General features: G+C 39.0%; 1 protein-coding gene across 1 annotated transcript in view; it reads right to left on the minus strand.

The window, feature by feature from the left end:
* LOC101630127 (extracellular sulfatase Sulf-1) overlaps positions 1-15,998 on the minus strand; it is a 130,606-nt gene extending 114,608 nt beyond the window's left edge. Inside the window, exon 1 of the mRNA XM_012723093.1 lies at positions 15,852-15,998. The gene's annotated coding sequence lies outside the window, so the exon portion shown is untranslated. The remainder of the gene's footprint in view (positions 1-15,851) is intronic.
* Positions 15,999-26,785: the final 10,787 nt, after the last annotated feature.

Consider the following 26,785-nt stretch of genomic DNA (forward strand, 5'->3'; position numbering starts at 1 on the left):
GAAGCCACTGCAGCATGAGTTCAATCCCCAGCCAGGGAGCTGACCCACATGATGTGGCAGACCTCCTCTGACCCACCTGCTGCTCCCCTCAGCAATGTACTTAGTCAGTGGTCCTCTTCTGCTCCCCAGTCTGTCCCTGGTGAATCCTCTCAGCGACCCTGCACTTCTGGCCTATACCCCAGTTCTGTAAGCATAAATAAATAAATATTAAAAAAAAACACATCATGGGATTAGTTTACTGACAGAAATATATAACGAAAAGGTTAATGAGCAAGAAATAGGTGCTGGAAATAGCACAATATGATGGGAACTAAGGATTATCATGCAAGACCTTTACCTTCTAATATTACAGCAATAGCAATAAGTCATGATTAAGTGGCACTATACACAGGCTTCCCCCCAAATGTGCTTTTACACATTCTTTATTTTATGCTTACAGTAGCCCAATGAGGGATGTGGGACAAGCACCTTTTAACTTTGTAGAAACTTACATGGTAAAACACCTAGACCCTAAACCAACTCTCAGAATCCTATGCTTTGGATAACGTATTTTGGTGACAAGTTGTGTTATGGCATCAGGAGAAATACTCAAGGTATCTATATTCTCTGTAGCCTAGGCTGGTTGCAAGGCTTCTGGTCCTTCTCTTCCAGTCACTGCATAGCTGAGTGTCATCATGCCTACAACTGCAGTTAGACCTGATTTTCGTGAATATTGCAGAATGATTTAATCTGCTGGGGGGTTTTACCTTATGCAATAAATAAGTAAATATATACATATTTTAAGATTTATTTATTTATGCTTAGAGAACAGGGGTATAGGCCAGAGGTGTGGTGGTGAGCAGATTCACCAGAGACAGAGTGGGGAGCAGAACAGGCAGACTGACTGAAATACACTGCTGAGGGGAGCAGGGTCATGAGAGGTCTGCTGCACCATGTGGGTCAGCTCCGTGGGGGGTGGGGGGGGGATCAAACATATGCTGCAGTGGCTCCGGAAAGTTTCAGAATGCGGTGCTTTAACCTGTTGAGCCATCAGGGAGAGCCCAAATAAGTATATTCCTCAATGAAGAAAATGTATCAATTTTTTTTTGTTGTTGTTAAAAATGTAAAGGCGGGTTTGGCCCTCCTTGGTGGCGCAGTGGGTTAAAGCACTGCACTGAGAATCTAAAGCCACTTCCGCATGAGTTCGATTCCCGCCTGCCCCGGAGGTGACCACATGGCGTGGCAGACCTCTCCTGACCCGCCCGCTGCTCCCCTCAGCAGTGTACTTCGTCCATCTGCCTGTTCTGCTCCCCACTCTGTCTCTGGTGAAGCCTCTCGCCGCCCCTGAGCCTATGGCCTGTACCCCAGTTCTGTATGCACAAATAAATCTTTAAAAAAAAAAAATGTAAAGGCGGGCCCTCCCTGGTGGCAAAGCAGGTTAAAGCACAGCACTAAGAAACTAAAGCCACTTCCACATGAGTTCGATCCCCGCCTGCCAGGAGGTAACCACATGGCGTGGCAGACCTCTCCTGACCCACCGCTTCTCCCTTCAGCAGTGTACTTCATCCATCTGCCTGTTCTGCTCCCCACTCTGTCTCTGGTGAATCCTCTCATTCTCTGCATCTCTGGCCTGTACCCCAGTTCTGTATGAATAAATAAATAAATATTTTTTTAAATCACTTATATTCTAAAAAAATAAATAAAATAAGGGAGGTAAAAATCACAGAAGTTCATGTTTAAATTTGTGCCTCTTTCCATTTTTTTATAATCACAATCCACAGCAGCTTTGAAACACATTTGTCACATACATTGTTACACCACTTCACTTATGTCCTGGGTAATCACAAAAAATGTCCTAGCAATTTGAGAGCAGAATTATAAAAAATGATGAATTCTCACTGTAATATAATTTTACTTCTCCCTTTTTATATATCTACAAAAGCATGACCCTTAAAACCAGCATTTACTGAAATTGAACATTTACATTTATGTTTTATCAGTTCTCTAAATTGTAGATGTGAGGGTAGAATGTCTACATTGTTCAACTCTACTTTATAAATACTTGTACAGCAAAAATAGCCTAAAAAAAAAAAAAAGCCCAGAGTTCTCTCTTAGTGGCACAAGCAGTTAAAGCACAGCACTAAGAAGCTCTACACAGCCACTGAAGCCCAAGTTTGATCCCGGCCAGGGAGGTGACCCACATGGCACAGCAAACCTCTCCTGTCTCACCCACTCTTTCCCTCAGCAGGTTATTTCAGATAATCTGCCTGTTCTGCTCCCCACTCTGTCTTTGGTGAATCCTTTCATTCCCAGCATCTCTTGTATGCATATATATATTATATATTTTAAAGCCCAATGACATTTGTTTGAAATTCTATTAATTCAGTGGACACTTAGTAACAGGATTTGACCCTATCATCTAATTATTCCAGGGGTAACTTAAAAAACCTAACCTTCATTCATAGTTCTGATAACCTCTTATGAAATCTAAGTAGATGAATGAGAATAAATTAGGATACCATTGAGAAGTAAAACCTAAAATTGAATAGACCAACCCCTAGTGGCATTAGGATCAAGATCACACACATCAAATGCTTCCTCAGAAAGCAGAATTAATCAGCACTTAAAATGCTCTGAAATGGCACACAGCAGCGTTTTCAGGAAATGCCAGCATTCTACTGACAAATGTATTCCAACTGAACTTCAGAATATCATTCAAAATTATACTACCAAAAAAAAGGCACTGATTTAAAATCTCTGGCCTAATACCAAGCTGTACAACTGATTCTCCTTCTTGAAATTCATTGCATTAGAAGAATCCAGACAATTTTTCTATCCTGAATTGTGGCACAGAGATCTTGAACCAATGTGGGACAGTTCAGCATAGGGCAGAACAATATCTTAAAGATGTGTTGGGGCATATCTTAATAGGAACCCTTCCTAAGAAGTATTATAACAAAATAATCTCTTGTAACACTACAGTTCTGAGCACAGAATAATACCATTGTGTGTGACCTGATTTTGTCAGTGGCTGTCCCCGTCCAGAATGACATCATCCCATCTTTTCTTCTTGATCCACTTCTGAGTGTCTCCTTCCCCCAGCCCCCACCCTCATCATAACTAAACTACTCTCTCTCCCTCCCTTCCTCCCTCCCTCTTTCACCCCTCAGTCCCATAGGTGGGAGCTCTTTTTCCCATAACTTTCTGCCTGAATATATCATTATGGCAAGAGCAGAGTATTTCTTTCTAGTTGGTCAACATCACTGGAGTTTGCTTCCTCACATTATTAAACAAAGTGCTATTCTGTTGGCAGCCAATGCACACCCAGAGGACCATCTGTCAGACAAGTCTCAGCTGAGCGTGGAGAGAAGCCAGCTCAATAAAGGTGGCACTGCCTGATGGGCACAGTGTTTCGCATCCCATGATAGTTTGCCATTTTCTAGGAATGAAAACTTGTTGGTTTTGAGGCTATATTGTCTAAAAAGATCCATGTGACTGTACACACACGTGTGCACCCCTGTATGCTTAACCACATTAGCTTCTGCTTAATCACTTAGACTTGGTTGAATAGTCACATGTGAAAGCACTTAGCTTCAGAGGGATGAAGAGATGATGCAGGAGACAGCAGTTTAAAAACTGGCAGTAGAATGCAACCCAACAGAATGGCAATGTGCAGGAAGGTATTGAGTGCCTTTGTTTGAGTGCCACAGGAACAAAAGCAAAATCAACTTGGAGGGCCCATGTTCATATAATGAATCTTCAGACACAGATTTTAAACTAAGAGCTATGCAGTCAATGCGGATACTGTAAACCATTTTGACATAAAAGTAATAGATTTCCAAATTTGCAAAATACTAGGAAGTACTATTGGAATTGCTGCTTTGGTGGTCTGGTAGTCAAGAACTAGAAAATTCCATGACTCCACATAGCACATATTTCTACAGAAAAAACGTGTGAACCTGGGTTAAGTGTCTGCTTTTTCTGAACATTTAAGAAAATTTCATAGTAGTTAGCTATTTTATATATATATATATATATACACACACATATATATATAGTAGTTAGCTATATATGCATGTATGTGTGTATATATACATATATACATATATATGTGTGTATATAAACAGATATAACAGATATATAACAAGTACATTATTTTAACTGAGCTATATATACATATATGTGTATATATACATATATACATATGTGTGTGTATATAAAACAGATATAACATAGATATATAACAAATACATTATTTTAACTGACATTATGATTCTGTGTGTGATAAATTGCCCTTTTTAATGAGAACTGTTTAAACAGTGACCACAAAGGAAAAGGAGTCTGCTTTGGGTATCATAAATTAACTCCCTATTCTACAGCAAGTTTTAAATGTGTATTGGTGATCACAACAAGGATAATTTTAAAAGTTTTTTAAGCGCACATCTGAAATCAATTGCTTGAAAAGATAGTTTGCTATTATAGCCTATTGAAATATCATAAATTTCTACAAATGTGCTGAGTTTAACTTAGATAAATTAAGTAATATAAAAAAGATAAAGTCTTGATGGGGCACAACTAAGGGATATGTAGGGTAAAATATTCCATTCCAAATAAGCATCAACAGGACCAGGAAATCTCTTAATTTCCTTATAAAATAGCAAGTCCTATTCTGTGCATGCCACACCTCATCTGACAGCGCAGTGTCGGGTCCAGAAGGAACACCAGTGGCCATTCTGATTTGAACAGGTAGGTTTCATGCCAAACACTTATCTCCACAAGCAATAACAGTCTGTTCCACAGGTGTGAACATTTTTGACAAGAACCTTTAAAATTTCCCCCAAGCTGTGAAATTTAATTGGCCTTTGGGTGTTTTCTCCTATGTGACTATCACCTATCTCTCCTTGGAGCAGAAGCAAATCTTCTGGCAATAGGACAATCAGGAGATACTGGGGTGGCTTCTGAGGTTTGTTTCAAACATCTCCTGGACCTGTTTCTCATGTTAAGTATTTCAGAGCAGAAGCCGAGTCAATAAACTGCATGTAAGCAGTTCTTAGGGCTGGGAAAATATTAAATGAAAGAACTTTACACCCAGATGTTATGAACAGAGAGGCAATCAAAAAATAAAATATGCACAGGACAGCATTTTGTAAGCCTAAAAGCCATTAAAGTCATCCTTATCTTATAAACTTGACTGAACACAAGCAGAAAGGAACCATTTCTTTCTACAAAATATACTAAACGAGCGGCCTGTGGATATATGACTATAGCTGCAGTGTTGAGAAGTGAATCAGTTGTTTATCTAACCCAAATGATGGAAATGGGTGAGGAGGGACAGATATCTCTGAAGCTAGTAGCCAGTTAGATCCTGAATTTGAATTTTAGGTCAAAGACAGAACAAGCAAGCTGGGGTCTGCTCTCCAGAGGCTCAGAGATTTTTAAGAAATAAGTGTCATGGAGATTAAAATTGGACAAGTGATTTTAATGGTTAACATTAGAGTAAACACATTCTATTTTTATAATAAGAATATGCTTAGAAAAAAAAGGTGGAAGCTTGTCCAATAAAAGGAGAAAAGTGTGCAATGAAAGGTCACTGACCAGATAATCAACAACGTGGCATTCCAGAAAACTGACCTCTTTGTAGTACCTAACTGAATCAGGTAATTCAAGAAATCAGGTCTTTAGCATCTATTGGGGGAAGACACAGTGGCCTCTGATTTTAAGGTTTTTCTGGTCTCAGTTACAGTTCATTTTAATGGCTTGTTACTGAAGGTCAACATCTTTCTTTCATATAGAACTAATGAATTTAGCTAAAGATTCAGAAAAAAAAATTGAAACCTGACTCAAGAAGATGAAGAAACATTTTTTTATTAAGTGAACTAACTTTTATTTTATTTTTAAAACTAATTGACGTGATGTTCATTTACAACACCATACTTCTGGGGTATAGAGGTAAGAGCACACCCTCATTTTGTATGGTATAACCATAGTGCATCCTCCCCCAAAGCACCCACGTTCCACCACCGCTATCCACAGTGTTCCCTCCCATTTTTATCCTCACTTTCTTCTCCCCTAGATTCCTAAATTCTATAGTTAGCTTTAGCTTTTAAGTTTGGTTTTATCTGACCCTTTGATCTCTCTGTATTCCACATCCAGTGTTTGTCTTGCTCCTTCTGACTTAGACACTAAGCATCACATCTTTCTAGTTCCTTCCATGTTGCTGCAAATGGTATGAATTTACCTTTTGGGACCAATGAGTAGTGTCCCATTGTATATAAACATCATAACAAGAAGAATTCTTAAGAACTTACAGTCTTACTATTTTTGAGCTTTTTTTTTTTTAAAGATGTATTTATTTATGCATGCAGGTCTGAAGTACAGGCCAGAGGTGCAGGGGCAGTGAGAGAATTCACCAGAGACAGACTGAGGAGCAGAACAGGCAGATCAATGAAGTACACTGCTGAGGGGAACAGTGGAGGGTCGGGGGCGAGGGGGGGGGCGGTTGAAACTCATGCTGAAGTGGCTTTAGCTTTTTAGTGCTGTGCTTTAACCCGCTGCATTACCAGGGAGGGTCCTGAGCTTATTTCTAAACAGATAGGTGTGTTCCTATGAGCTGGCCAGTCATAAGCAACTATAACATATTTGCTATCCACAAATCCCATATGGAGTATCACTATGCAGGTCTTTGGGATACCTAGACTGCTGTTGATCTGATTATATAACTATCTCCATGGTGGTCTCGGGATTAACTCTGACTGTGATAAAAAATCATACTTTACTGATGCAAATGATCCTGACACATGGTCATGATGTCCACTTTGCTGTCCCTCATAAAAATTTATCCCCATTTCCATACCACCTTTCGGACCCTGTTCCTCACACCTTTGTCTCATGATCAGCTTTTACTAAGTGCCTGTGTGATGTCAATAAATGGCACGTGAACTTCTGCTCAGGTTGCAGAGTCCTGCCTTTGCAAACCTGCTGCCTTTGCAAATCTGCTGCACGATTGCTGTGTCCCTCACCGTGGTCAGCCTGCAAAGCAGCAATAATGTTCCTGTTGCAACACAGATACATTTTTTAGTTTCTGTTTTGGAATACCTTCCTCTCATTTGAAGTGAGGTGAAGTGAGGCAAGGTAACCTAAATGTCACCTGTTACTATTGATTTAGCTGTGGATAACCATCACTGAAGAGAAACATCAGCCACTACGGGTGATGTCCAGGCCACCTGCAGACTAATCCAAGAATCACAGAGTAACTGCTTGATTCTCAGAAATGAATACCAAGCTGCCACAGAATTCTAGCCATTTTTCTACTTCACTGGTCATTTGTTAGTATGAAACAAAATGTTGTAAGTTGACAGGAATTTTCTCTTAGAAAGAGAAGCTAAATAAAAACAATCTTCAAAAGGCAAACCTGAAATACAGGTCAGACTTGTTGAAAAGTTTTGTTTTCTTTTTGTGAGTTCATGAACTTTGGGGGGTTAGAGGACTCATTTGAAGTCAATCTGGGCCAACATAAGATTTAGGATGAAAATCAAGCAAAGGGCAACTGTTAATAGGAGAGCTTCAGCTTGAAACCAAAGGGAACTCAATGTTTCCACTGTATTAGTTTTGGTGTTGATGGAAGACAGCAACTTTCAATGAAGATGATGAGAAAAGACTCACAAGGGAGGGAAGGAGTAAACTCACATGAACCAACACCCCAAAGAGTATTTTTGCCCACAAGGTCTCATTACTGAGGTGGTTCTCAATAACTCTCCCTGGCCCCATAATGATTGTGGCACTGAATTATGTGACCTCAGGAAGAAACTCTGAAAGCAAGGTGTGAACGAGACAGGTGATGCCCGTGCAGTTAGTGCTCCTGAGTCTGTGGTTGACTGGAGGTAACTGGACTGCCATCCCCTGTCCCTTTAACTCTCCTGAGCTTCCTAAGTAGTTCACAACATGTTAATAATGTTACATGATTCTTTAAACTCTCATTTTTTTTTTAAAGATTTATTTATTTACACAGAACTGGGGTACAGGCCAGAGATGCGGAGGGTGGGAGGCTTCACCAGAGACAGAGCAGGGAGCAGAACAGGCAGATCGATGAAGTACACTGCTGAGGGGAGCAGCGGGTGGGTCAGGAGAGGTCTGACACACCATGTGGATCTCCTCCAGGGCAGGCGGGAATTGAACTCATGTGGAAGTGGCTTAAGCTTCTTAGTGCTGTGCTTTAACCCGCTACGCCACCAGGGAGGGCCCTAAACTCTCATTTTTACAAATGGTTCTTCTACCGTTCCTGAAGATTAATTTCATGCCATGGCCCTGCCACACTTAAGACACCTGTAAACTGTCTCAGCCAAAGATGAGATTGCTACAGAAGGTGCATGTTATCAACGGCCCAGTTCCTGCTAGTTGTTATGGCTCCCCACCCATGAAAGTGACACAGAGATCTGAGATGCCCCTTGTATTAATTAATCAAGAGTGAAATATTTGATACAAATACCTTTGAAGATTTTCTGCAATTATTCTGTCTTGGACAACCTGCATGTCATTTGCTAAACTCACCTTCAGATGATGGTGGGTGGCTGTCAGCACCTACAATAGAGATAAGCAAAAGTGCTGGCAATTGCATTTTATCAGCATTTTCTCTCATCTTTCAGATGTTGCTGATTCAAACTTCAAAGGAGGACATCATTAGAAATAATATTCCCTAAATTTCATCAAGACTGATATTTTTAGCCACTTGCAAGTGATTTTGAAGCATTGTGGGTAATCCAATTCTTCTGTAGAAATTTCCATTTGACTCTTCATCAAGGGCAATAATTTCCATTAGATTCATATCCCAATATTCTTTGGATTTCATAAAACCGCTAAAGAAGTGTTTCTTTGTAAAAGTTTACAAAGTGCTCCAGTTTAAAATTTGAATGATTTCAAATTCATGTTATAATATCTGTTTAAAGGATAATGTTCTGAATCATAAGTCCTTCTAATGTTGATGCCAACTATTATTTGATGAATGACAAGGTAAACATTTACATGTGGTTACCTTTTCTATTCAATATTTACAACTGTGGAAAATAATTGACTAAAATTAATTTGACACCTTGAATATAAATACCCCATTTAAATGCGCTAAGTATTTGATAAAGCAGTCTTGCTGTTATGAATAATGCTTTAGCATAAGTATATCAATGTGTACATAAATAAAAGGTAGGAGAGAAAACAGATCTATAATATCTTCTGAGGAGATATAAACTATATACAATAGACTAGGGAAATGACACACATTATTTAACAATGCAAAATTTCCTTTACATTGAAAATAGTATTTCCATCACCATGTAAATATTAAGGCATTTGCATTTGAAGCTTGCCTTCCAAATGTCTTGATTTGGAGAATGTGTTCTCTGGTGGATATAGTTATTAGTTGATATACAAAAGGGGAATTCGGCGGTAATGGGTATAGATGATTTTCCTCAACACAAGTCCTGGCACCTTGTTCTGAACTGGCCCTGGTAATTCAGATTAAATGTGGGCAGCCCCATATCCTATGTTCTGTTTGGAAGATCCTCCTTTCATGCAGATTGCTTCACCAGGGACACTCTGAAGGTTGCTTACTGCTGTAAGACTTTTCCTTTCACACCCTTTTATCACTCCTCCACCCATTACGCCACCCTCTGTAATTGGGCACACCCTTCCTATACAGCCTTTGACCACTCTGCTGTGCTTCTCATTCTGGAAGTTGGTGAGTTCATGATAAGTTTTACATTCTGTTTCCAAGCATCTGATAATTGAGATATCCCCCACTTTTCAAAAGTTTGCACTATACCACTTGATTTTATGACAGACCTACATCAGTGCCTGTTTTCACTAACCAAAAGAAATCTAAAGAGAATATTCCCTTTCACAATAAAAGTCAAAAACCAAATAGCAATTGACATGTGTTTTGCAGCAGCTGGCAGCATTTCTAGAGGAGGCAAGAACCCCAAGAGAGGTCCTGCCAAGTTCCTTCCCCAGAAATTACTTTATATAGGTTGTGTATGCATCATATCATTACTGCTTTTACTATATATTAGTGTGATTTTAGGTTTTATGTGCTACTTGGTAGGTTATTGGGGGCGGGGGACAGTATTGGGAATACTAAAAAAAAATGTTTCCATATAATTTCATGGTACTTGTTTCTTCATTTAATGGCATTTCAGCCTATGAAGTTTCACAAGAACCTGTACTTTCAGATAGTAGAGAACCCTTTCTGTCTGCGTGTGTGTGTTTATAGAGCTCATTTGAGTCTCAGTTTCTCTATTTATAAAATAAAGACTAATATTCAAAGACCTCCAAAATCATTTTATCACTGAAATTCTATAAAACATTGGCCTGTATGCTCATTAGTTTGTCATTAATTTTACAAATAAATATAGGTGTGTTAAGAATTTCACCTGCTGATATGTCAGGAAGTTAGGCTTGATAGTTTAAGAGCTATACTTTAAAAGTTTGGTTTGGCTTTTCCCTCTGTATTAGTATGTTACTCTACTTAGCACTTATAAATCCATGCTATAAAGCAAGTAGATGATTGAAATTAACTTGCTTGGCTTTCTCAGTGCTTCAGAAACTGAGCTGCATTTTCTGGCTCTTAAACTTCATAAACTCATCAAATTCTGCTTCAGAGAAATGTCATTAAAATAAGTTTTCAGTGGAAGACACTAGCACCATTCATAGTGAAATGCTGAAACAGTAACTGATATCTTTAAACTGTGAATTGGAGGCATTTTTCTATACAAAACACACATATATATTTCAATCGATATATAAGGCAAATGTTTTGTTGTTTTTTTTTCTTCAGCAGTTGTCCTAAAAGTGGCTTGTTGCAGAAATTGCATTTTGTCTTGCTCCCTATGCCTTGTAAAGAAATAACCAGTTCCAAACGGCTTTCCCTACGGAGTTATTGGACAGTCCAAAATGTCCTCATTAGGAAACTTGCACTGAACCACACAAATATTGCCATTGTGAATGGTGCTTGCATGTGGGACTATTACTTCATGCACAATGACATGAGACCAGAAAACATGTGAACAGGAAGCCAAGCCCAAGAGAGAGTTGGGGAGCTTCCAGCTTTCCATGGAGCACAGAAATGAAGCAAAATTCAGCAGAATACTGGACTCAGGTGTCTGGGAGCTGCAGAACAGTGCTCTGTCCATTCTGCTCCTCAGGCAGCACCAATCCTGGAGCAAACATTTATGTCAGTAGCTCCAAAATGACTGTGAAGAGGGTAGCCCTTGCTTATAAAACCAAGACTTTAAAGGGCTTCAATGATCTAAATGTAGAATAGCCCACAACATATGTGGAACTCAGTATATAGTTAACTTCTCATTGTGTTAATGGGAATTTCTCCAAGCATGTCTTGTCCCTGCTTTAAGCAATAAACTCCCATGATGCAAGATCCTGTTCTAAATTATTTACTTGGTGATTATTTTTATGGCTTTAATGATAATGCTTTTTTTTTTTTTAAACCAGTGGAATCATTTTAGCAACAATGGAAACCTATTTTCATAATTTCAAATGCCAAAACAACTTCTGAACTTTGGGGGAATTTTAAAGTAACTCATCAGAAGCTGGATGAAATTCAGATTATAAACAACTATTATCTCTTTGATAAGTGACAAAATTCCTTATATCTAGAGCTAAAATTAGCTTCTTAAATCTGTTTTTCAATGCATTGATACATTTTACCTACCAGAAAGAAATATTATCCGACTTTGTGAGACTAGCCATGAAGTCTGGGGATAAGCCCTTTTTGTAATAAATGGTATTTGCTCTAAGTGTTCAGGTGAGTCAAGAGCACTGAAATCCAGGAAATCCGATGAGGCTTTGCCATAGAAGATTAAGTGCTGAGCATAGAAAGGGTAAAAGGGTATGAGAAAAGTAAGGTTATCAAGTAATCAGACCTCAAGATTTGAAAAGTCACAGCTTCCTGTCTGCTAATCAGATTGTTTTCTATTCATTCTAAAAGTTAAATTTCTCCCATTTCTCATGTTTTAAAAAAATTTCAACTACCCAACCCTCCTATCCAATTGTACATCATTCAAGCATAGAGAAATAAACATCCTATCATATTGAAGGATGAAATGGATGTAGGCTAAGTAATAGACAAGAAATCATCTCCTTTGCTCTTAGGAATTAACTTCTTTACTTTAGTCTCTGAATAGGACCCTAATTCAAGGGGAGTGAAAATGTCCTGCTAAGAAAAGAGCTGCTTTTTGATGAATAGCTTAATTCTTTATGAATATGTATTCTTTATGAGTAAGTATTCTATTAGCCCCAGATCTTTTTCCTAGTCTCTGTTCTTTTCTGAAGACACAGAGGAAGTACAAATTACTCTTTTTTGAGAGTAGACACAGCTATTGGCAACCCTGCCCTAGACATGGCCTTCCTGTTGAAAAGTTAATGGGAAAACAATCCACTGGACAGCAGAGATACAAGATGAAAGCTCAGAGCCCAATGAACCCATATAGTGACATTTCTTAGGGGGCATCAAATACAATAAAGAGAGCCTGTTGTTTACATTTCTCCTTAAAATTTCTAAGAACATTATGGCAATTTTATACTTTTAAATAACTACTTTCTATTTTATTCAATGCTGAAGTCTAACTTTTCATTTACATCTTAACTCAACATTACTCTAACTAGGCAAATTTTCTAAAGTAAACTTCTATCTCCTCTCATTTTATGGTATTCCATTGTAGCTACCCAGTTTCTCAACTTTCAAACTAATATAACAGATGTTTCCTTTTTCTTCATTCCTTTCATTCAGTCTCCAATTCAAAAATGTTCTACTTCTAAATATCTCTGGAATCTCTGCCCCAATATTTACTCATACTTCTCAGGTCTTCAGCATTTACTTGTACAGTAAATTTCTATTTTTACTCATCATCTCCTAATTTATAGTAATCTCTTCCCTTAGGCCTTTGCATAACCCACACACCCTACTGGATATTAGATAATCTATATAAAATCTTATTAAAATATAAAGGACGTCTACACTACACCTTCTCAGCCCTCAAGTACATTCCTTCCTGTGTTTAGGATCCCACTGATTAAAGACTGATCCTAAAAGTTTCTAAAACTGGGAGAGTAAAGGAGTTTGTGCAAACAATGCTTCATCAGTAGTGATAGTTGATTTACATTTAAGTCCAAACTGCTTATCTCCATGTGAACCTATAAAACAAACTTTATTGTGCGTCATGAATCCGTCAATGCACGAGTTTGAGATTATAACAAAATACTGTATTTCTGACAAGTGATAAAATGCTTTATAATTGGAGAAATAGCTTCTTAAATCTGTTTTTAAATGTGTTCATACAATTTACCTACCAGAAAGAAATATTGACACTCACTAGAATATTTAGACAAAATACTTCTGCATGAAGCCCCTGACAAAAATCCTCCTCTTCAACACGCTAGTATCAGGAGAAATCATTGTCTATATTCAGGCTTTCAGCTCTCCTATGCTCTCCCCTTCTGGAGTATCCTTCCACACCTCAAACCGATCCTTTAAACTTCATACAATCAGGCCTCCCTAGTGGCACAAAGGAGTAAATCTCAGCACTATGAAGCTACCTGCAGTTTGAGCTCATTCCCTGGCCAGGGAGGTGACCACATGGCCAGCAGACCTCTTCTGACCCGCCTACTGCTCCCCTCAGCAATGCATTTCAGTAGACCCATCTGTTATGCTCCCCACTCTGTCTCTGGTGAATACTCTTAACACCCCTCTGCACCTCTGGCCTACACCCCAGTTCTTGTATGCATAAAGAAGTAAACCTTTTTTAAAAGAGTTAAGAAAAAAAAAACCTCACACAATCAATATCATCTTTGTGAAAGTTTCATATTTGTGAAGGATAATCACTGGGGCTTCACTCAGTTCTATCACTTAAAATTGAACACACTCCATTTTGCAGGTATTATGCTGATTACTATTGCTTGGGTTTGTTTTCTCAGAATATGTTTCTTCCCGGGGCAGGATATTAATCTTTTTCACATTTCCTCTAACTAGTGCTTAACATCCACATGTAAAATGCATAGAAGATGATCAATAAATCAAAGAATTGAATCAAAGATGAAATAGAATAAATGGAAAGTCTCCAAATTGACTGAGCCACTGCTACATTCACACATTGTAATACATATCTTACATATATTATTTCTTTTTAGTTCTTTCAATAATCCTTTTCTGGGGGTAAATAGTACTGGTCTTATTTTATAGCTGTGAAATAGTAGGCTGAGTCTGAAAGATATTGCTGCTGGTCATACAATCAAGTAATGGCAAAATCAAGGCTCAAAATCAGGTCCCATCACAGTCACAAGTTCTTTCTGCTATGACTGAGCATGCCTTTGAGGCTAATGTTAAGATTATGTGGTTGATCTTTGTAATTAAATTAGCTAGAGTATAGAATTTAGTGTTGACAGATCACTTAAATTTAGGGGTAAAAGCAACTAGAATCCAGCCTCATTTTCAACTTTAATTATGCCTTAGAATTTCTTGGAAGCCACAAAGAATTCCAAGGGGAAATGTCATTTAAAGAGAATCTAAAAAAGCAAACATAATTATACAATGTTTCCCATGTTTGTTGAATAAATAGTGAATAACTCCATTACAGTCTGACATTTGATATGAAATCTTTCCACTTGGTCCATTATCATGTAAATTACTGAACATGAGATAGAACAAATATAAGAGTTCAGGTCCTTAAGTATATATTTCTATTTAATGAAATATATATTTGATTATATATTAAATCTTAACATGATATATTAAGTATTCAGTTAATACATTTAATTATGTATATTTAATTATTCTGAACTCTTCTATATATATTATACATACATTTACATATACATTATATGTGTTTTTTTTAACATCTGTTGTATAAAGATGAAGACCATCAAGTTCAGTAGATTACTCATAGAACCATAGCACTTATGGTACATTATTGCCAATACGTATTCCTTATTTTCCTTACCTGAAATATTAATACACTAAATATTTATATACCACAATGCCCCAACTTCTAATTATGTTTTTATAAAGTTGAAGTGTACAGCTCTCCAATACAGAACTTTATTTGCTTGGCTTATTTAATTAGCAAATCATACTTTCTAAGTGTGCAGAAACTACCTTTTTCAGTGTGATTCTAGAGTTTTAAATCCACCTTTTCTTGAAAGACAGTTTTTCAAAGTAATGAGCATCAACCCGGAGGAAAAGATGGTTAAATCAGCATTCTCTACAGAAACAGAGTTTAATAGGATGTTGCCAGGGCTTAAAAAGTTAGTGTAGGATTCCTTCAATATTTAGAGCCTTCGGCTAGTCAGTGAAAAACTGCATACAAATCCACATGTCGGCTAGTTACAGTATTTTGGATAGTTTACACACCGTGCGAGTTTGCAACTGACACCGAGGGATGAGATTTATTTCATAGTGTAAAAGAAAACTTCCAGCAATTATATTTCCTGAAATTGTGAGCACTGAAAGCTGAGAAATTGATGATCAAAGATGTTGCCTAACGGGCCAGGTGAATGAATACCCAGGGGTCCTGGCCAGGGTAAGGTGAGGGGTATACAACAGACAGGATCAGGAGGCAGCACCTTGCCTGGGTCTTATTTTGTTAAGTAAATTATCAACAGCAATCTCTTTCTGCTATTATTATGCTATTATTATTAGAAGAAAACCACTTGGGTGGAGGACTTTGGCCAGAAACACACTTTCCATCATTTAGGAAACTGAATGAAGAAAACGATTCTGATGAATAAACAATGAAATGGACAGGGCAGTTAAGAAAAGTTTACTTCCTTCCTTTTCTTTTTTCTTAAAAAAAAAAAAAGCAGAGCATCATACTTACAAAAGCTGCCTCAAAATCTTCTCTAGAGAACAAGCCCTGGGAACTGGGAGCGCGCAGAGGAGCAGAGATAAGGTGGCAGCGGAACTTCCTTCCTCATCCAGAGAGCGAGAGTCATTGTTCCTTATCTCCCCTGACCTCCGACGTGGGGAGCCAGGAACGTCTGGCCTCTGACCCTCACTGCCCTCTTTCTGGCCTCAGAGTCCCGGATTGGGGGTTCCGATTTGTGGCTGAAGTCGCGCCGTTCCCCGCCCGCCCGGCCCGAAGATTCATCGGGGACTGTCTGCGGAGTGCTTGCAAGATGCAGAGGGTTATATAAGCCCGCGTATTATTATCATCACACACCCCCATAGAACCGGGGCTGCCAGACAAACAAAAGGCAGTTCCAAGAAAAGGAGGGGCAGAGGCAGAAGTTGCACTGGGGGTGAATTTCGGGACACTGCTGAACTGACTGGAAAAAAAAGGCAACTCAATATGTGTATGCAAACCTCGGCAAACAAACAGTGAGCGGCTTGCAGCTGGCCGGCTGGCCAGAAGTGGGGGGGGAGGCTCTTCTGAGGGAGGGGAGTTGGGGTTTTCAGGCGTGCAGTTCCCGCTCCCCTCACCCCAAGCACCCAGCACAGTAGCTGCCTGTGGCAGGATGGAGTGCTTGAGGAAGATGTGGTTTGGGGGAAGGCATGTGTTCCAGAGACCAAGTGCTTAGTAAACACTGATGTTTCTTACTTAGACTCAGACCAGGTGCTTTTCAGACTTCCCTTTATTTCTGGCCTCTTGTTTTCTTAATGATGGTTTGCAGGGAGTTCCCTGTGCCAGGCCCAAAACCTCTATCTTAAACGTCTAATTGTCTCTGCTCTTTTCACTGCGGGAGCAATAAACCAAGCCAGCGGGTTCTTTGCACTAGTGCTTGGGTCATCTGAGAAAGTTCTGAATTACTCTGAACACCAGTTTTCCCTTTACACTCCCACCCTCACTTGCTACCTCCTATTTTCTTTAGATTATTATTATCCTCCCTTATTCTGGGCACTGCTCCCCAACATCTAAGGAATTTCCTCATGCCGGCATTCACAACCTCCATTTGTCTCCACACTAATTTCCCACTTCCCAAGCCGCCCTCAGCTTCACCTACTCCAGTGCATTAGAATATGAATCATCCTCTAAAGATGGCTTTGCAGTGCCTTCATTTCCTTTTCACATCACCCTCTCCTCGGCCTGAAATGTCCTCACCCCCCTTCCTTCAAAGCACTGTTCACATCTCATCCCACCTTCCCCACTAATTCTTACCAGATTTCCCCCCCTTTTCTCTCTGTTGTCTGTCTCCCCATTGTCATTTCCCCAGTATCATCTGGCTTCATAGTTTTGGTACTTGCTTAGTTCTCTTACATGACCCAGGACAGGGGCCTGTATAAAATAGGGTAAAAATGTTCCCACTTTAACTAATAGCTAGTGAACCCTATCTGGACCATCTATCTAGGAGTAAAAGTGACTCCAACATCCATTGCTGAGGTTAAAAATTGCTGGTGGCCCAGAGTAGAAAATTTAGGATGAAGGTGTTACAAACTAGAAACTGGAGATGGGGGTAGAAATGATTAACATAATTGCTAACTAGCTGTAAAAATGAAAAAATCCTTAGGCGGGCAGCTATAGCAAGTGGCAAGCTGCTATAGAAAGTATCCAGAGGCTCAGAGCAGAGGTGCAGATATGGAGACTGAGAGTCACAATAGGGAATCAGTAGGGGTTCTTACATCAACCTAGTCACACCCTAGAAGTAATCCATTCAACAATAGATAACATTCTACAAAGGGGTGAAGGCCTCCCCAGTAGAACACTTATCAGTACAATTTCTGCACTGGGGAGATGCAGCTCCTGCCCTCCTGTATCTATGCAGGTGTCTCTTTTTACAAATCTGCCCCTTTTAGGGGCTGCTTTTCCTGTCCACTTGTATCTATGCATGTGTCTTTCTTTCCTTTTCTTATGTAATAGAACTACCTTTTGGTTATAACCAAAAGTCTACCTTGTGGGCACTCTCACCATGTGCTTTTCTCAGAGGTAACCCAAAGACCCTGCTCTCTGAACCCGTTTCCAAAAACGATATCAAAAACCATCAGGCGGGACCCTCCCTGGTGGTGCGATGGGTTAAAATGCAGCACTATGAAGCTCTCTGTAGCACAAGTTTGATTCCCTAGCAGGGAGGAGACCCGTATGACCTGGCAGACCTCTCCTGTTCTGCCCGCTGCTCTCCTTAGCAATGTGTTTCAGTAGATCTGCCTGTTCTCCCCACTCTGTTGTCTGGTTGAATACACCCCTCTGGCCTGTACCCTAGTTCTTGTATGCATACATAAATAAGTCTTTAAAAAATAAATAAATAAAATACCAGGCGATTGAAGTGTTAATGCTGTTGAAGTTGCCCAATGAGTTCATGAGGGTCTGTGGTCTCCTCTACTTCTGGGTATGCTGCAATTGTTCATAAATTAATGAAGAAAGAAAACCTTCTAAAATAAGGATGGAAGCAACTAAACTTGAATTGAATCAACTTCCTTTAGGATGGAAGTTGGTGAGGTTAACGGGAATGCTGACTGAGACGGAGCCTCTGCTACATTCAAGAACTTATGAAGTAGGGTTTACTTAATAGAATGCCAGGAAATTCCCCAAAGGTGAGATATTTCAGATACACAGACTTCTGGGATGCCTTTTATGGAGGACTCTTCCACGACTGAAAGACTGCTGGCTAGCACAACAGCAGCTCAACAAATGAACAACAGCTCTCTGGTGAATTGTTTTATAGTATGGGGTGAAATATGGAACTCAAGCTGTCAGGTTCTGAATTTCTTGTGGCTTAGTATTAAAATGTTCTTAATGACATTTCCCTTGTTTTTCTTTGGTGAAAGCAACATGCTTTAAATTCCATCTGCGGTGGTTGGATTGACCATGGTGTCATTTAAGAGACTCGGGGAGTGTCTGCCGAGTACATGTTCTCCAGTGCATACAGAATGTTCAGTGAATTAGAAGCATTTTCCCACCTCCACTGATTTGGAACAATAAACATCAATTCAGCTTCTGAAGAGGAATTTTAGTTCAGTTTTTGAGCTTTTGGCTTCAGGAACAACATTGATCTCCTACAGTTTGGTACTTCAAGTGTAAGCTCTTCCCTCATTTTGTTCTGCTTAAATCAGAGCCATCACCTTTATCATATCTTCATTTGTGAGCCTGTCCTAAGTTTCAGGCTCTGGGCTAAAGATTTACATGTATTATTAACCTAGCAATTGACCTAAACTAAAACCATTTTTATCTTTTCAGATGAGGAAACTGTCTCACCATCTAGGTAAGGAAGTGACAGAACTAGAAGCGGAAGCTGCCTTACTCCATAGTTTACAATTTTTTCCATTATGCTGAAAAGTTGGAAATGCACTTACATGGTAGCTCATCTATGGGTTTTCAAGTTGGGGTTCTAGGACCCTAGGTTTTCAAGGAAGTTCTTCCCAGAATTTTTGGGTGGGGGGGGGGAGAAATGGAAAGAGTAAATATGGGGGGGGCGGTCAATAGGACTTAGGTTTTACTCATTATATTCCAACAAAGCAGCCTAATTTCTGTTGTTTAAGAGTGATTTTAGATTTTATTTAACAAAGGTTTTGTCTCTAAAAGATTGAAAACTCTTGATCTGGTTTAACTTTCCCATTTAAGAGAGTGTAAATGACTTGCCTAAGATTTTCAGGGACAGCATTAAGTTCAGTGATCTAAGGTTGTGCCTGAAACTCTTGGTCTTTCTGGGTCTTTTATCTCCTGACCAGTTAAATCACAAGGAAAAACAGGAAAGAGTTTGCAGTAAGACTGAGCTCTTTGCCCTGATCATGCTCCTTGAGAAATGGAAGGCAGGAATAACTTTACTTGGCAAACTACACCCTTTTTTGACCCTTTCACAAGTCTAGTATTGGTCAAACTTTACCTTCTGAACAAATTAAAATCAGGGTTAAGTCTATAATCTGTCTAAATGTTGAGTCTCTCTTTTCATTCAAATCAAAGGTAGTAGTAAAGAACACTTCTGCCTGAATCAGCTAGTTAATAACATAGCCTTGACCTGAGAGTACTCATAAACCTCATTGAGTGTTGATCACACTAAAAGCAACTCTCTTCACATGAGATACAATAAGTGTGGAAAAGCTACTGGACAGGTCAGGTATAGCCAAGGAAGAGTGAGCATCATGTAGACCATGTTGGTGTTTATGGGTGACTGCTAATGAGAGTCCATATGCCTTGACATCTTTGAGGCTCACAAGTCCCTGAACATCTGAGTTTCCTGACTGTCTCCAGATGTGCCCACCCCAATGGAAAGTCTCCCCAACTGACTAATTCCCCTAGAGTTGGAACCTCACTTTCTATGGTTTTCACTGCTAAACATGATAATCACATCCTCCACCAAACCTACCAATCACGTTTTCCTTGCAAAGCAGGGTATACCTCACCTTCCTGTCACTACAAAGCCTACTCTCTACATCTTGTTTACTTTATTCCCAGATGACACTCTGTGTCCCTACAGACTGCAGTGTCTACCTCCCTAGGTCTGATTACATGTGGCTAATAAATTGCTGTGCTCCCATCTATCCAATATCAGCTATCTTGTTTTGATCATTTCATAACCCAAGAGCAGCACTCTTTCCTTGACCAATGGGGTGAAGAGGAGAACAAAACAATGACTGTTTTTTTTTTAAAGATTTATGTGTGCATAATAACTAGGATATAGGCCAGAGGCTCAGGGGCGGTAAGAGGCTTCACCAGAGACAGAGTGGGGAACAGAACAGGCAGATCACAGAAGTACACTGCTGAGGGGAGCAAGTGGGCGGATCAGGAGAGGTCTGCTGCGCCATGTGGTCACCTCCGGGGCAGACGGGAATCGAACTCATGCGGAAGCAGCTTTAGATTCTCAGTGCTGTGCTTTAACCCGCTGCACCACCAGGGAGGGCCAGCAATGACTGGTTTTTAACACTAATACTAAATGGAATTTATACAGAGAATGGGTGCCAAATATCACATGCTTGGAGTTTTGTTAAGGGTCTGTCTACATATAAATAGAAGCAAATTTTACTGAAATTATTTTGGCTGGAACTGACCTTTATTAATTTCAAAACCCCAGAGCTTTCCCATCTGCTCTTTTTAATTTTTATCATTCTCACCTGGAGATTTTGTGAACATTAATGTTGTTCTCTTTCCTCAGAAGGCTTAACTGTAGTCCTGCCTAAGGGCAAAGGAATAAAAAGATGACTCTTCCCAGTTCCTCTCATTTAAATCTTTTCTAACTGTATTCTTTTAGTAAAATGTAGCAGAAAGAATTTTTCTCATCCCCATAGACAAGAGATTATAATAAGCAGAACTTTTCCCCCTATCTGAAACTTTCCAAATATTAATATATTTCAACTTCTCAGCCCTAGAAACAAAGCTTTAGATGTAATTTCTTTTCCTAGTCGTGAGATTTACCATAGGAGGGTCATGTTTGTACTAGATTTTGGTTTGAAATTAATCTTCTTTTCTCCTCAGCATTTCTATAGAATCCAGCACTTTATTATTTCATCATTTCCAAATATTAAATGCTTGTCATTTTTGAACAACGATCTAATCTTCCTTTTGTGGGTGGAGAAACTTCAGTTGTGGAACTCACAAATCCTTGCCAGAACATAGATCATTCTAACGGCTGTGATACTCACTGAAATGTCTCCCTGAGCACATCAGACTGCAGAGGCAAATTGTAAGTTATCTCACAAACTGGATATGTGACACTCTCCAGCCACTAGAAAGCACTAACTGGAAGCTCTTTTGCATTCTTATGAGGAAAGTTTGATGGAGTAAATAAAGAGGTGCAAACCCCATGATGAAACTCAGTGCTGAGGCTGTGCTAGTCACTCCCCACTCTTCTGGACAGCGCCGCATGTAGATCAAACTAGAGTGTCAGTTCAGTCGAACAAGGGTTCATTTAACCACATCTGTTGCTCATCAAACCTCTATTTTAGGAGTGGGGAATTCTTTTTCATACATAGATTCTGTCTGCAAGGTCTATGGCAGCAAATAGTCCTCATTAAATTTCACAACATTTTACCAACATATAGACTCTGGTACTGGCTTCCATGTGATAATAGAATCCAGGCAAAACCCCCTCACACCCACTTCAAAGGATTCCTCACTTGACTAATTCTAAAGAGTAAATTGATTTTCTCATCATTTGTTGTGTTTGACAATAGAAAGGCTGACACAGCAACATGGCTAGAATGACAGCTCATTTCTATTCAAGGGGAAGGAATTTGTGTTAATATTCTTAATGACTGGCATCTTTATGAGAAATGAAATCATTTATCCTTAGCAATAACCTGAGTAGGATTTAAAAGTACTTGATCCTTAGAACGGAAGTCATCTGTTGGGAAAAATTATTTAGACTGATGCAAACTAGCTGAATAAATTGGCTTCCTAATTATGGGATGTATATACGAGTTTGTTAAAATCAGTTTGAACTGAAGGAGAATTTGGAAAGGGTCTTTAAAGAAGTGATCTGACATTTCGTTGGAGGGAAAGATAGTACATTTATTTGATAAATTCCTTTCACATTTCCTAAGAATTTCTGGAAATGATTTAAGAGGCACAAACATATAAATCAAGGGAAAACACATTAAGTCACTGTGTGTACATCTTGCTTCTTTGCAACATCAGTGATGATGCCTTATTGAAAACACCGAGCAGCCTGTTCATTGTCATGTCCTAGATTCTAAATAAGTGATGGTGTTTCGGTTCAGTGTTGTTCCAACCTCTCAGGCTTGGGTGTGGCCCACAGGAGGGACGGGCCTGAACACTAAGGTCAGCCCCTAACGAGCAGTGCAGAGACCTGTCTGTGTCTTCCCAACAAGTTGTTTCACTCTTAATAAGCACAGTGTCGCACACTTAACAAGTTTTTATTGGAATCTCACTCTTCTCTCCCTCGCCAGCTTCACAGCAAACCTTCATTTAGCTTCTTACCAAAAAGCCTAGTAAATTGTGGGAAGAAGCACTTTACCAGCTTAGGAAATTTAATTAGTCTGGAAAAAAAAGGTGTAAATTGCAGGAAAATGTAAACTGCCTCCACGTAATTAATGACTAGGTTTTACTGTTCAGCATTTATACAGAACTTTCTTTTGAGAGACAGCATGGATTTTTGGAAACAAACTGCCTTGGGTCCAACTCCGTATTAGATTGGTACATAGTTGTCTTTTTTTTTTTTAGACGTTAACTCATGACTAGAAAATGGTTAGTCAGGGAATAACAAAGAATGAAAGTGAATATCATTGTCCAACGAAAGTTAAGTATTCAATGTCATTTCATTTACTGAAAGTCTTGCAGGGCACTCATGCACTTATACTCATTTAATATTTGCTTTGAGTGACTAAATAAAAGAACATAGTCCCTTTTTCCAGTGAGCATTAGATGAGGAGTGACCATGCATAGCTTAAATTTCTGTGTTTAAATATAATATTAAAAGATGTAAAGGAAAAACCTACAGCACTTTCTTTAAAAGATGGTGATTGATAATCCCTAATAATAACCTAAATGTTACTGTTGGGACTTCAGCCCCCAGTATAGCTAATCTAGAGATCAGGTAAACTCCAAGTGTTAGGGCTGGTGTTAGAAATCCTGAGAAATCGTTGGCTAGGCAACAGTGGATTAGAGTCAGAAATGAATAGAGGCTACAGTGGCTAGGAAATCTGATTTGTGCCAAATCTAGTTTATCCTCTCCAATCTTTTTTAAAATCAATCTTTTTTTAAATCAAACTTCGTACATTCGTCATTTGTTTACATAACTATATCATTTTGGGAGTACAACTTTATACCCTCCAATCTTCATTTTAAGCAAGTGAATGAAAAAATTACAAGTGCAAAAACAGAGGCCAAGCCTTTCCTGGTGGTGCAGTGGGTTAAAGCACAGCACTAAGAAGCTAAAGCCACTTCAGCATGAGGTTGATCCCTGCCCCGGAGGTGACCCACATGGCACGGCAGACCTCTCCTGACCTTCCCGCTGCTCCTCTCAGCAGTGTACTTAGTCAGTCGGCCTTTTCTCTCCCCTCTTTGTCTCTGGTGAATCCTCTCACCACTTTTGCACCTCTGGCCTGTACCCCAATTCTGTATGCATAAAAAAATAAAATCTTTTTAAAATTAAAAAAAAACAAAAACAAAAAACAGAAGCCAGTGGACAGGCACTGGGGTAAAGTATACAGCAGACTGGACAGGGAGAATGAGGAGAGCAAGAGCTGGGGAATGGGGAGCGAGGACAGACAACTGCAGATTGTACTCTCTGGTAGAGGACGTGCTGAGACCAAGAATGGAAGAAGCCCTGTTCTGCAGAATCTGCAAGTGCCATGTCTGGAGCTGGCAGGTGCATTAAGGAAGAACCAGAGGCTAAGAGCCAGAGCACGAAGCAAGGGTGATGGACAGCAAAGGGAGTGATAACGGCCAGTGCCTGAAAGGAATTGCTTTAATGCTTTAAAGTGGTGCCAAGCTAAGTAACCTGAGACCTGATGTGTGTGATTGGTTTCCATGAATGCATTTTTTACCCTGAAATTTCTATATAAAGCCAGAAAGTTAAGCTGTGCACTTAAGGTGCCAGTGGACTTGCTGGAATACAAGGGGTAGGACAGAGGCCATGTAAAGGGGAAAGGAGGTGTCAAAATGCTTCCCTACCTTTGCACCGGCCTAAATATTCTCATTTGAGGGAGAATGTATATAAATGACTATTATCAGAAACTTTGAGGATAAAAACCCAAAAGGGATGGCTGGAAGCATGGGTTTGAAGAAAAGTAGTGGAAAAGTATATTCCTTGTATCTGGCCACTTATCTTCAACCCACATCTTCCCTCACCTGTCCCTTCCTACTTTATTGGTGGGCAGACACCTGTGAGAGGGTGAGCCATGTTCTCTTTTTAGAAAGAATGGTTATTACAAAGAAAACAAGTCATGTGAGCAGGAGATTATAATCTACAAAACGTTATCCAGCCTCATCTGTCAGATTATTCCCCTGGTGGTTCAAATTTCCTAGATGGTGTTACATTTTTGTAAGTGAAATTTGTTTTTTATTTTTTCTGGCTTTGAAACTGTGTGCTTTTTATAGCTATGGTTTGGTGAATTGAACCAACTTGGTTTTGGGACCTGTGTTTAAGTATTTAGATCACGACACCTTAAAATTGTTTTAACAGACAACTCCAAACTTTCACTTAACGGTTACTGAATGCTAAATGCGTGCCAAGGGCTGCTATCCATGCAAATAAGATGTGGAACCTGCTTATTCCAAGAACAAATGACATTCCTGGAAAGATTATGGTCATTTCAGAATTTTAAAAATACTGAATATGTGGAAAATGTGGACTAAGGACTTAAGTAACAGTAGGGGTCTTGGAGCACCTGGTGAAGGTCTTACCTCAGCTCTGTAAGGTGGGTCAAGAAGGTCAAGCTCTCAGAGTGTGGATCCTTGTTTATGAGATGGGGACAGGAGAATTCCATGTCATAGTAATGTTGAAGAAGTCAAATTAGATAATGTAAATGAAGCACCTACTTGCATATTATAGATTGGAACTTAATATCTCTTAATAGTATATATATATATTATTTACATATATTATTAATAAATAAAAGACATCTTGCTGAGACATGTGCCTTTTTCTTTAAAGGACTGTTATTTTTCTATTTACTTATTACTAAATACAACACTAGTCCTGAAGGTTTAGATATAGTCACTAGGGACATGAAAATATCTCAGAATGTCAAGATATATGGGGAAGAGTCCTGCTTGTGGAATTTTAGGGTTCAAGTATCTGCCTATAGAGTATGTCTGCCATTTAGTGCTATTAATGATTAGAACAATAATGATATAACTACAGATTTTCTGCAGAATCAGCAGTTTATCAATACAAACAGGCCATCTTACAAACCATTTCTTAAACTGTAAAATGGGTCCAGCAGTGTCTGTCCTATCTACTTCACTCATTATTAGGATCAAATAAGGTTGTAAAAATACTTCATAATGGGTAACATTGTATACAAATAAGTTATTGTTAAATAATAATTATGAGTTTTCCCTGGGGAGTATGGATTATTTGATTGAATGACAAAAGGTGTGACTGACATTTATAAATAGTTTAAGTGCAAATTACTCTTCAGTTTATACAGAAATAGATACAGGCTTGGAGAAACAGAAGAGATAGATTTTAATTCTCTTTACCTCTAGTCATCTCTATTAGCACACGTAAGTTAACTTCCCTGCTTCTCTGTATCCTTGACAAACTTTTTGTATTTGAATGTAATCATAAAAGCTGAGGCCTGGCAAGTTGACTTAACTTACAGAAAAGTTATAAAAATAAGAAAACAATTTTGCCTTGCCATTTACTCAGCTTCAACAATTATTAACAATTTAGCTCATTCCTGATAATATCTGTTGCTTTAACATATAAGATATATATTTATAACTACACACATTTGTTCTTGAACTTAGTGAAAATCAGTTGCATATATCATGGTCATATATCCTTAAGTAAATTTCAGTCATTTTCATAAAGGGGTACAGGTACTTAGTGGTGTGAGCTGCTTTATAGGTGGTGTCAAAATCAAATGAAATATTTGAAAGCACTTTGAATGCACTAATTGTTCTATAAAGTTAAAGGATATGTATCTAATAAAGTGGGAAAAATCAATGACCTAGAACTTCAGAGGACTTACAAATTACAGTGGAGCACAAACTAAGGAAGTCCATTGTCCATGTGAAGAATCAAAGATTAACGCCAGTTTGAGTGTCTGTGGTGAAGGAAAGATGCATTCATTCTATGTGTCGTACATTTCGAGTCATAGGCCTTCTGCAAGGACTTGCATCCTTTTTTGTGCTGTTTTTTATTTCAACAGTTTGCCATTTCATGTGGTCTTTTTGGTGGCAATTATGAACATGTT

Source organism: Condylura cristata, unplaced genomic scaffold (assembly GCF_000260355.1).
Source record: "Condylura cristata isolate star-nosed mole 26May11 unplaced genomic scaffold, ConCri1.0 scaffold00009, whole genome shotgun sequence".
Lineage (NCBI taxonomy): Eukaryota > Metazoa > Chordata > Mammalia > Eulipotyphla > Talpidae > Condylura > Condylura cristata.